At 46.8% G+C, this 12,727-nt stretch overlaps 1 protein-coding gene across 1 annotated transcript in view; it reads right to left on the reverse strand.

Annotated features, from left to right (window-relative positions):
• Positions 1-12,727, reverse strand: part of Arhgap17 (Rho GTPase activating protein 17) — an 86,274-nt gene that overhangs the window by 50,710 nt on the left and 22,837 nt on the right. The gene's annotated exons all lie outside the window — the stretch shown is intronic.

Consider the following 12,727-nt stretch of genomic DNA (forward strand, 5'->3'; position numbering starts at 1 on the left):
GGGTGGTTGCCATTATTAGGAAGGTGACCCTTTAGTACACCAGGCCTAGTTGGAGAGGTGAGGTCACCGGGCACACCCTTGAATAAGATGTGGGGATCCAGGCCTTTCCTGTCTCCCCCATGAAGTGACCAGGCCTCGCTTGTTTTCCCATGAAACGCTGTTCTACAGGCCCAAAGCAACGAAGCTAGGCAACTATGGACAGAACCCTCCAGAGCCAGGAGCCAAAATAAACCTTTCTTCCTTATTTGTTTGACGTGTCTGCGTGTGTTCGTGGTGTGTGTAAACATGTTCCCAAGTGTGTGGAAGCGCATGTGTGCACAGGTGCACAGGCATGGGTGTAGGTATGAAATGTAAAAGCCTGGTGTCGTCCTCAATTGCTCTCCATCTTATACTCTGAAGTAGCGATGCCACTTGAATCCTGAGCTTACCGATCCGGCTAATCTGGCAAGCCACCTTATCCTGAGGGTGCCATGTCAGGCTCACACTCCCCAGCCTTTCACCTGAGTGCTAGCACCTGCGGTCTGGTCCTCACAATCTCTCTCACGGCAAGCACGCTACCCACGGAGCCAGCTCACCAGCCACCCTCTCCTAAGGGCCAAGAACTGTCTGTCACAGGTGGAGACTACTTCTCTCTACAGTTCACAGGGCTGCTTACAGACATATAAAACCCACCATTACTAGAATCTAAGGTGGTTCTTTTTGGACTTGTGGTTCAACTAGTGATTTGAGAAGCTGTTTGTAATACCTATGAAGTATCCATTAAAAACAACAAGGAGAGTTCTAAGGGAAAGGAAAAGTCTGAAGAGTTCGGGGAATCAGGAGAGGCCCAAATGAACTAGAAACCTGAGGCCCTCCCTGACTTTCAAGACAGGGTCTCACTGTAGAACACTTCCCTGGCCTAGGACTCACTATGTTCATCTGGCTGGCCTCAACTTTAGAGATCCACCTGCCTCTGCCTCCCAAATACTGGGGCTAAAGGTATGAGCTACATACCTATCAGAAAAGACTTTTTAACATTCTATGACAGCCAAGCAGTGGTGGCGCATGCCTTTAATCCTAGCACTTGTGAGGCAGAGACAGACAGATCTCTTAAGTTCGAGGCCAGCATGATGTACAGAGCAAGTTCCAGAACAGCCAGAGCTACAAAGAGAAACTATGTCTTGAAAAAACAAAAACAAAACCACCACCACCACCACATCCACCACCACCACCAAGCCTATGGTAGAATATAGGGCTGTATAATCTTAGCCCTGAACCAACATAAGAGAAGAGCTCTTTAGCCAAAAAGTGAGAGGACCCTTAGCATGACCTGAAACCATAGCTCACTCAGAGCAGCTGTGAGTGAGTGAGTGAGGGGGAGGGGAGAGGGAGAGAGAAGGAGAGGGAGAGGAGAGAGAAGGAGAGGGAGAGGGAGAGAGAGAGAGAGAGAGAGAGAGAGAGAGAGAGAGAGAGAGAGAGAGAGAGAGAAAACGCGCGCGCGTGCGCGCGCTAAGCATCAGCCCCTCCAGCCAACACTGGTCATCTTGCCAGGCAGGGAAGTGTGGCAGGCCCTGTTAATGAAACCCACACTCCAGGAGGCCTAAGGTTCCTCTTGAGGGCAAGCACCTGGCATGAGACCCCCCCCCAACATGTGCAGGTACCCAGATCCCTCCAACAGCTCCCACCAACAGCCACATCCCTCCTCTAGTAAAAGGCTGTCCAGGATTGCATTTCTTTTTCCTTCCTAGCCAGGACCAGCACTCAGCACAGGGCCTTGTAAGCTTCCGTCTCAAGCTACTTCAACACAGAAGCTTAGTCCCAAGGCTTCTTAAACATTCTCACAAATCTAAAAGAAGAGAATAAATTGCAGAGCAAACCTGTCATCTTACAACACGGAACACCTAACATAGAACAAGCAGAGGGAAACGTGCTCTACAACCCACTGTGGGCGCTACCAGCAGCTCAGAGGGACGGTTAGCTGATCCAGGAGAACCAGCTGACCTCCTATGGGTGACTAGAAATAGAATATAAGGGCTGGAATACAGCTCAGAAATAAAGCTTGGCATGTCTAAGGCCCTAGGTTCAACCCCTAGGACTGAAAGGGCAAAACCAGAAAAACAAATACAACAGAACCACCACAAACAATTCAAATTATTGCTTTTTAAATTTTTGGTTGACTGAAATTGGGGAAGGGGGTTGTTTTTGATACAGAATCTCGGCAGCCCAGGCTGGCCTCATTGAACTTCTGGCTTTGTCTCCACCTCCCGAGCACTGCACTATGGAGGTATACTATCATACTAGCCTTTTAAAATTTTTGGAGATCTAGGTTTAAGATTTTTAAATTTGTAAGTACAGCAATATAATAGCCACAAACAAAATTAAGGAACTATAAACACAAAACAAATAATAACTTTAAAAAAAACCTTAAAAACTAAAAGTCCATAGACAAACATAATACACTACCATACTGAGCTGCTAATAATTAGTCCTAATAACTTAAATATCAAATAGTAATATAGCCAAAACTTATACCATTACTGTATTGGAAGGATGACAGAGCAGAGCAGAGAGAGGCTCTACAAGAGTCCTCTAATGAAAGACATACTGTTCACACATGTTGTTTATAAACACAGATATAAGTAGCTGTCAGGGGAAAATGTCTAATTCCTTACTAGCTGCTTCTGGGCTGGAGGCTCTCTAGAAAAATAGAGGGAGAGATGGGCGCAATGGTGCACGCCTGTAATCTCAGCACTCAGGGAGACAGAGGCAAGCGGATCGATCACTGAGTCCGAGGCAAGCCTGGTCTACAAAGCTAGTCCAGGACAGTCAAGGATACACAGAGAAACCCTGTCTTGAATTATAACTCCCTCCCTCCCACTGTGTGTGTGTGTGTGTGTGTGTGTGTGTGTGTGTGTGTGTGTGTGAGATCAGATTCAGGGCTTTGCAATTAGAGGGGGCAGAGGTAGAAGTCGGGTGTCATCTTTGACCTCCACCTTATTTTCTGGGGTTGAAGCTCTCCAGCTCTGCCAGACTGGCTGGCCAGCACTCCGCACCTCGCTTGGCTCTTTCCATACGGAGGCTGAGGAAATCACACTCAGATCCTCGTGCTTGACCAGCAAATGCTTTAAAGACTGAGCCGCCTCAACAGCTCACACACCAGCATTTTATACCGTGAGCTTTATATGGTTATAAGGCAATGGGTGAAGCTATCAATATCTTCAGAAATTAACAGAATAGCAAAATACTCAAACCCTCAAAGTACCTAAAGTAGAAAGGAAATCTGCAATATTAGTATCTTCCTCAAATTAACTGGATCAGTTGCTTTAAGTTTAGAGATGGGGCTGCAGAGATGGCACAGAGTTTAAGAACTGGCTGTTCTGCCAGAGGCCTGAGTTCAATTCCCAGCGCCCACATAACCATCTAAAATGTCAGTTCCAGGGGATTCAATATTCAATTCTAACCTCCTCAGGCACCAGGCATGCACATGACACACAGATATACATACAAGCAAAACCACTCACACACATAAAATAAAAATAATTTTAAAATAAGTCACTGAATTTAGAGACGCTTGATCTGTAAAGGTACTACTAGAAGCCAAGAAATACAATGACTGTATTATGCTAAACTCTTAACAACAAACACATTATTTAAAAATCTGCCACTGAAATGTGGTGGCACATGCCTTTAATCCCATCCAGCACTCGGGAGGCAGGTGAGTCTCTGTGAGTTTGAGGCCAGCTGTTTTACAGAGTGAGTTCCAGGATAACCAGGGCTTGTCACACAGAGAAACCCTGTCTCAAAACAAAGAATCTGCCTGATTTTGCCTTTATGGATACTTCTTATTACAGTCACAAAATTGCTTTTAGAAAATAAATGACTGTAGGTCTTAATCAGATACTAGAGTTCACTGGAATTATTAAAAATGTTCTAGAAATTAGGAAACACCATTTTAAATTGCTAAGTCCTGATTGTGGAACGTGATTGGCAAGTGAACGGCTCTCTCCGTACAGTCTCTGCTGGCCTGTGCCAGCTCTACCTCAGCTGAGCATTACTACTGTCCCAAGTACCAAATGTGGTGACAGTGACCCCGCCTGCCCTCTCCAGTGTGACACTCCGAGACTCCCTGTGCTCAACTGTTTTTCATTTGTGTATGTTAGTGACATCATCAAACGTGTAGAAGATGCTCACATTTTACTGCTGCCACCCCAATGTATACCCCCACCTTCTTCACGGGCCCATCTTATTTCCTAACAGTCTCCTTTCTAGTTTTAGTAACTATTTTTAAGGAATTCATCTTTACCAGAGGTATAAAATTCTCACCAGGGAAAAGGCTGGCAATTATTCAAAATACTGGCCAAGGTGCATACTCAGTAAGGACGCAAATCCACTATAAAGGCTTGCTGGATTCCCTAAGATGTACTGTATTTACTGACTACAGTGCTTTTCCACAGGGCAAATGTGGACTGTGTTAACTCTGGTTGTCTTCATTTTTAACTTGTTACAACAAAGATTGTGAACAATGGATCGAGCTAAACCATCTAAAGGTGGGAATAGAAAACACTTGTACAAAACAAGCCAACTGCACAAAATGTGTGCTAAGCAGGAGTTCTGAGCTGGACATCTTGCTGCAGACTTCAACTTTGTACTGTTAGAGCCTCTTTGTGTCCAATGTTCTGTGCTTGAAAATACACTCCAAAGTTTCCTGTCTGTAACTGGGAAAACAATAGCCCTCAGGAAGGAACTTGCACTTGCCATGTTACTCTGGGGCTTGTTTTTTCCTATGCAGGCCACACTGCCACCTCACAGAGCAGTCACATACAGGACAGTCTTTCTTTCTTTCAATTTGTGTGTGTATACATGTTTGTGTGATATGCATGTGTGCACACGTGTGTGTATGGGCCAGAGAAGGAAGGACACCAGGTGTCCTCTACCACTCTCTTGAGACACGGTCTCTTCCTGAAGCTGGAGGTCGCCGTTTTGGTTGTGGTGGCTGGCATTTAAACTCTGCAGCCCCTTGTAGGAATTAGCATTTTAGGTGGGTGCTGGGGATTCAAGCCAAAGTCATGTTTGTTCATCAAGTGCTCTGATGTGCTGACCACTCCCTATTCCACCCCAACCTACCACCTCCCCAGGTAGGCTTTTCCTGTAGTTTTCCAAATCCCTAATATTTCTCCCTGGAATCCTCAAGGCCTCAGAGCGGTGCTGTGTGTCCCTTCGCATGCTTACTGTCCCTGGGTGAGGTCTGGGAACATTTAGCCCTCCACTTGTTTCACTCAGCCCACTTACTGGGCAAGGAGAAAACATAAGGAACACAAGTATTTCCAAACTGAATCATTCAACTTACAAAATCACAGCTTTGTAATGCTCAGAGTCGTGGACAGCAGTGCCAAAGGGAAACCTGTAGTTGCTTTGACAATACTCACATGGACTCATGGGCTGATTTCCAGCAAGGCTACTGTCATCATGACACCTACACACCAAAGGCCACTGTTGTAAACCGCCCTGTTGTCTCCCAGGATGTTCATTACTATGCAAACACCTGCACAGAACATCTGCTACGGGAACCTTGGGCTTCCTGGTCACACCATCAAAGCAAGCGTGCGTTCCCGACCACTGGACGCTGTTGACCAGACAGGCATTCCAGTACCTGAGAGCAGCCATCACTCCTGCACGGAGAGCAGACCTTCCCTGCCACACAGCAGGGGCTGAGGAGATCCTCCCCGATGATGGATGGGTGCTGCCAAAAACAAACTTACTTCAAAAGAGGCAATAAGAGAATTCCGACGGAAGTAGGCAGAAAGTGGCCATGTAGTAGAGGCCCACCATCCCTGGTAAAACCCACAACAACTAAAATACAACTAGGGCACTATTTTTCTAAATTAATGCGCTTAAAAATTAAGGAGGAAAGAAATGAGCATGGTAGTGTAGACCTGTATCCAGTGCTCACCGGGGGAGACAGGAAGTCAGGAGTTCAAGGTCATCCTCAGCTAATAGCAAGTTTAATGCCAGCCTTGGCCTTAGGTGAGATCAATCTCAGTAAGCCAAAAGAGAAACAACTGAAGACCAAAAGAAGAAAAAGAAAAAAGAAAAGTAAAAAGACTACCTATATTACTACAGATTTTTAAGGTTTATATTCAAAGGAGAGGGAAAGCCACCCCTCTACACTGCCAACCCCGCACTGTGTTATGGTTGGTTGTTCAGCTCTGACAAAAGTAGCCATAGAGTGGCTTAAACAATACAAATGTATCTTGCAATTCTGGAGGTCAAAAGTTCAGTGCAGGTCTCACTGGGCAGAAACACAGGGGTCAGCACTGCCAAGCTCTTTTCTGGACACTCAAAGGAGAATCCACTTCCTTCCTCTTCCAGCTTCTGGAAGCCACCCACATTCCTTGGCCCTTTCCTGTACTGTTCAGGCCAGCAACACGCAATGTGCACTCTGCTTTTCTTCTCAGGCCCGGCCTCCTACACAGGACTGTCAGTGGCGCGCTCCTTCCATGGTTTCGGACTTTATGATGACAGTGGGTCTACCTGAAAACCCAGTGTAACTGCCCCCTCCCCATCTACATAAAGCCTTGACCCACTGTGCCATTATGAAGTCATGCATGCATAGGTTCTGGAGACTACAGTGTGTACACCTGTCAGGACATGGCGTATCCATTTGCCTGGCACAGGTCCTAAACACGGACAGTGCTAAGACTGAGGAACCTAATTTCAACGACACATTCACACAATCATGCAAATCATACAAATATGACACCCACCTGTACAGGTCTAACAGGCAGACACACCTGAGGAGCATCCGTACAGATCAGAACCCCCAGCCCTACGTCACTGCTTTCACGGCCTAAGCTTGTAAATGCCTACATGTGCCATCACCTGTCCAAATCAAGGCACTGCTTCCCAAGCCCTCCAGCTTTCTGTGGAGTCTGCCTGACTATGACTGAAGACAGCTCCAGAGCACCAACCCTCATCTCACAGACAGTTCTGCCAAGGCTGTAGGGTACCTCTAAGAGCTCTCACTCCTAGCTGAGACATCACAGCTAAGCTGGCCCAGATGAGCTGCCCCACCTCTGGCCTCTCAACTCTTGCATCAGCTCTGTGAGGTAGGAGCTACTGCTACCTCCATCTCCAGATGGGCAAAGTGAGGCTCTGGAAGGTAACTTGCCTCCGGCCACACTATTAGAGGCAGAGGCTCCAATTCAAACCCAGCACTCCTCACCCTGCAGCCTGAGATAGCGGTTTGTTTATCCCAGCGTTCAGCAAGCTATATCTGCAAGCCAAAGTCAGTCAGAGAAGCAAAGAGAATTTACGTTATTTTTAAATAGTTTTTTTTTTCCAAAGAGTAATAATGTTTTATAGCACGTGGAGGGCAATCAAATGTCAGAGTGTGCCTAACATGTGTGATGGTCAGGGTTAAACTTCAACTTGCCATCACCTGATGATGAAGAAAACCTAATGGAAGAATTGTCTAGACCAGGCTGACCTGTGGGTCTGTCTGTCTGTGGGTCATTGTTTTGACTGTTGATTTGACATAGAAGAATCCAGACGTTGTGGGTAGCACCATTCCCTAGTCAGGGGATCCAGGACAAGGTAAGAGGAAAAGAGCAGACCTAGAGTAAAAGCAGCAGCGGTAAGCAGATGACATGGGCTTATCTGTGCCAAGTGTACGGTGACTGGTGATGGCTAAACTAATACAGCCTCAAAGCGGAGGCACATCTCAGGGCTGGAGTCAGTGGTGACAGAACGAATGAGAAAGCATCTCTCCCCAGCCCTCACACAGACAGCATCCTTCCTATCTTCTCTCAGTTCTCTATTCATACCCAAACCTCAGGACAGAACCGAAATGAGCACATCTCTCTCTGTGTAAGGAAAGGTTCAGCTAATTTTCTTCTAGAAAGACCAAGAAATAAATGTTCCAGCTTTGCAGACCACATTGTGCTATGGTTGGCCGCTCAGCTCTGTCAAAAGTAGCCATAGATAGCATGGCTGAATTTGACTATGTCCCAAGACTTGACCAAATTGATCCTTTTCAGAGTAGAGGCTCATCTTTCTGGCCTTGAAGTGCTCTCGGGGGTAAGCAAGCACACAGATGAGGCACCAAAACTGACCCCAAACATTGATGCCACCCCACTGTCCCTGAGAGGACACAGTGGCCTTCGGGCTACTCTTGTGTAAGATCACAGTCCTGTCCGCACACTCACTCTGATATGTGACAACAACAACCCACCACAGAAGGTTGAAATAATTTTTAATAAATTGACCTAATTCTAGTTACCCGGAAACATGTAATGCATCTGTGAAGAGCAAGGGAAGCGACAGCTGGTCAAGGAATCCCAGCTGGACACTGCACATATCATGGTTGTGTCCACAGTGAGATCACAGAGGCCTGCCTTGCAGATAAGAAATAGGTTTCAGTCCCTAGAAATTCGAGTTTGCGTGACATTGTCATCGCCTGCTACAAATGTTCCCAACACCCAGACAGCTGCAGGCCTGGCTGAGGTCTTACTGCTTTCTCTCATCAGCTCTGCTGTCTTCTTGAGCTGCTAAAAAGGAATCTGAAATCCACTTAATTGGATTTTTTAAAAATAAAGGCCCCTCTCATACTTTATACATCAAACAATTTGTTACACATTCCACTGAATAGTTTAAGAAGTCCTGAGGTCATAGAACTCTAAAGGGGTCATACGGGGCCAGGGGGTTCCCAGGCATGACATGAACTAGGAAAAGGTGCTTCTCCTGGGAAAGACCATGGAGTAAGCACTTAAGCAATGGCACAGGCCAAGAGAGCTACCAGCTCTACACTCTGAATTCCAAACCCCTGGGCTTGCCCAGCTTCTCTAAGATGGAGCTAATCTATTTACTTTTTACTTTAAAAGACATAAAGCCTTATCGGTCTCAACTTAATCTTTTCAGACTATTACTTGAATCCCAGCAAATGACTAAACCCAACAGTCACATTTTATCACTCTCTCACATATGTGAGCGTGGCCACAGCTTTCTGTTTGCTCGATGGCCTTTTCCCCTCTGGCACATGAAATGGAATCTATTTGCCAGGCCTACTCTGACCACGTGGCCTAAGTCTTAAAACTCCACCTAAACGTCTTGCCTATGCCAAGGTCCAAGAAAACTTCTGTGGCAGCAGCCACTGCACTGCTCTCTTGGAGGTGTCCTGAGGACTCTGTGCCTCACGACCTGGCTCACTTCAGCGGTTTGTGTTACCTGCCTGGACCTGGAGAAGAGTTTCAGGTGGAGAATTTTTCTTTTTTAATGCATAAACAGCTAAGAAACGCACAATGTTACTGCAAGACAGACAAGGCACAGAGCACCAAGGCCTGTGAGGGAGGTTACAGGAAGGGGACCTGTCTACTGCCACGTACAGCAACAAGAGGTCAGGAGGAGCTGGAAGCCACACAGAAAATCTCCAGCAGTCTGGGTGGAGCTCAGCCGCTCAGCAATTGCCTGGTATTTAAGAGATGCGCTAGGTTCTAGACAGACAAACACACATGTGTATGTATACGCACGCACGTGCGTGCATGGTACCAAAAAAGCTAGGTTTTAGACAGACAGACAGACAAACACACATGTGCATACACATGTGTATGTATACGCACACACACACGCACGCATGCACTTGCGTGAATGGTGCCAAAAGACCACAGATTTCAGTGCTTGGCTAAGCTAACTCGGTGCTGGTACAGCTTGACTTTGACAAGTGAGTTTCCACAGAAATCAAGTTATAGATGAGATCACTCAGTTCCTAATTCAACTTACAGAGCAGCTTTGGCACACAGCTAATGTAAATGGCAGCCCTAGGAGGGGCCTGCTATTTTTAGTGAGTTACTCCAGACCCAGAGAATAGCGATGAAAACAAGTAAATAAATAAGGCAGTGGTTCCTAGCCTGAGTTGTTAGCACCCCTGGCACTTTGAAACTGGCCAGAAAAAGCCACTGACTGGGGCAGTAAGCGGATGAGCAGTTGGCTGAGTGGAATGGTTATCGGGGTTCACTGTAAACGGGAGTGAGGGATCTTACTTAGGGTGATGAAAAATTTACTAGAACTCATTGAGTTGCACATGTATAACAAGTGTTTCCTACTGGCCGTGCAATCGCTGAAGGACCGACCCCACGCACAGGTAAGCAGTGCTGTAAGATGCAGCTAAATACTCCATCACTGAAGGACAGTGAGTGCATTTCTCACCTATTTGTGGAAATGCTGCTGTAAACACACCCTTGGTGCCCATGATAGGAAAACAGAGCCCAGACAGTTATGTCCAGGACACACAGCACGTGAATAATGACAAAGACAACTGTCACCACCGTATGCATTTGCTATTGTTCTAGTTTCATTTCTGTTGCTGTGATAAAATAACCTGACAAAAAGCAACTCCAGGGGAGGAGGCTCGAGGTCTCTATCAGCTTACAATTCCAGGTTACAGTCCATCGCTGAGACAGAGCGGGGCTCAAGGCAGCTAACCACAGGACACTCCCAGCTAAGAGCAGAAAGACATGGATGCACACACGCTCACTTGCCTGCCCTCAGCTCTGTTTCTCCACTCTTACACTGCTGGGGATCCAAGGCAAAGGAATGGTGGTGCCTTCACCTGGCCGGGTCTTCCCACACCACGTAAGACACTCTTCTACAGACTCACTCACTGGCCAAGCCAGTGCAGACAATCCCTCATTCAGACTCTCATCCTAGGTGACTCTAGACTGCATCACGTTGATAATTACAGCTAGTCATCACAATGTGTTTTATTGTTATTTTAGAATGTACTTCTTAAGCTGGGCAAGGTGGCATCCACCTTTAATCCCAGCACTCAGAGGGAGAGGCAGGTGGATTGCTGAGTTCTAGGCCAGCCTGGTCTATAGAATGAGTTCCATAATAACCAGGGGTACATAATAGAGACCCTGTCCTCAAACCAAACCAAAAACGTCTTCTTTTCCTCGTGCATCTAAGTTTACTGACTCTCCTGCTCTGATCGTTTTCTCTTGGGATTGATTTAATTTCCACTACATGCTGTACAACAGAGGAACAGGCCGTATCACACACCAGGCATATCATCTAGATGTTGACCCACACTCCACAATGGTTCCACAAAGATGAGATCACACTACACTTCTGAGATATTACCCTATCCTTAAAGGAAACATGACTCAATATCCCCGTACCTGGGCCCAACACAGATCCACTGGGAATTGGCAGCAGTTGCTATCTGACTCAACCTTTTAAATGTTTATGGTATGTACACATGTATACATGCACACGTGTGGAGGCCAGAGGTCAGCGTCAGGTGTCTTCTCTACAGTCCTCTGCCTCCCCTGTTTCTTTCTTTACAGAAAAAGCTCTACAGCTGAGTTCCAAGCACAGCGGGCACGGAGAGACACTGTAGTGGAAGTCTCAGGGGACAGCAGAGTCACTCGGACAGAGCAGTGGGGCCTTGCAGTGAACAGCTGGCAGGTACAGAACTACAGCCTCCCACACGCTAGGCAGAGCACACTCGTCCCAGCTCAGTGCTGCCTGGAGTACATTTCAAGTGTGTGACTCACGGCTGGAACTCCTCTCTTGCCTTCTTTCCTTCCACGAAGTCACCTGGCTTCATTTCAGGGAAAGAGAGGGCTTCAGAGTGTGACAGAACAGGGAACTAGGTCTGTGGGGAGAGATACCCTTAACTTTGTGTGAGTGTCCATCCCTCTGTAAAACGGTAGTCATAATACCACCATACAGGTTATTTAGAAACACAATCTTTCTTTTTTCTTTTTTTTCATATGTACTTATTATTTTCTGTGTGTTTATGTTTTGACTGCATGTATGTACATACATGCATCATGTGTGTGTCTAGTGCCTGAAGAGCAAGAATTTGGGCACTAGATCTCTGGAGTTAAATATGTTGTGAGTGCTGGGAAAAGCAGGCAGTGTTCTTGGCCACTGAGCCAGCTCTCCAAGCCCAACACTGTCTTTCTGATTACTTATCTCATTTACAATGGTCCCTGGTGTCCAGTGATGACCTATGGGATTGTCAGCTGTTCAGAGGGGTACAATGAATTTGAGCAGCCTTCAGATATAAACCATGTCTTACTCAAGAGTGACCTTTCCCAAGTTACCAAGCTATTCCAGCTGCTTTTGGGAAGAAGGCCTCCTTACACAGGAACCAAAGACAAACTCTAACGGAAGGCAGCGTCAGAACAGCCTTCAAGGGATACAAAGTGGTGCCTGTGGCACCTGTGGGATGGGAGCCACCAGGAGTGCCAGTGGTACAAATAAACAGGACACGGAGACACAGGATTAGAGGCACAGCACACCTTCCATGAAAGGCTCAGCATCTTAAGCTGCAGAGCGACACTCAGCTGGAGGAGGTGGTTCCCACGTGAGCACTCCCAGGGCCAGAGCCAGCCCCTACCTTGGAATGAACTGGCCTAAGGCAATCAGATCTTAGATTGCCATTCATTCGCCCAGTATTTATGGAGTACACGGAATGTCAGGAACTGGGGAAGAGAGGAAAAGAAACAGAGTGAGTCAGTCCCCACCCTTGAGAAGCTCATGGGAAAAGGCAGAAATGTAAACAAGTAACCTCCTTCATAGGAGAGTGATGCCCTGTGTGGTCTGGGCAAGCTTTGGAAGCCATCTCTGCAGCTTCAGATGGGCCTAGGAAAGGGCACGGACAAAGGCCTGTGGAAGCGTCTGAACTCAAAGGGCAGGGCAGGGCAGGGACCTGGCTACAAAAGCTTTGCCATCTAGGGTCCCAATG

Source organism: Acomys russatus, chromosome 5, assembly GCF_903995435.1.
Source record: "Acomys russatus chromosome 5, mAcoRus1.1, whole genome shotgun sequence".
Lineage (NCBI taxonomy): Eukaryota > Metazoa > Chordata > Mammalia > Rodentia > Muridae > Acomys > Acomys russatus.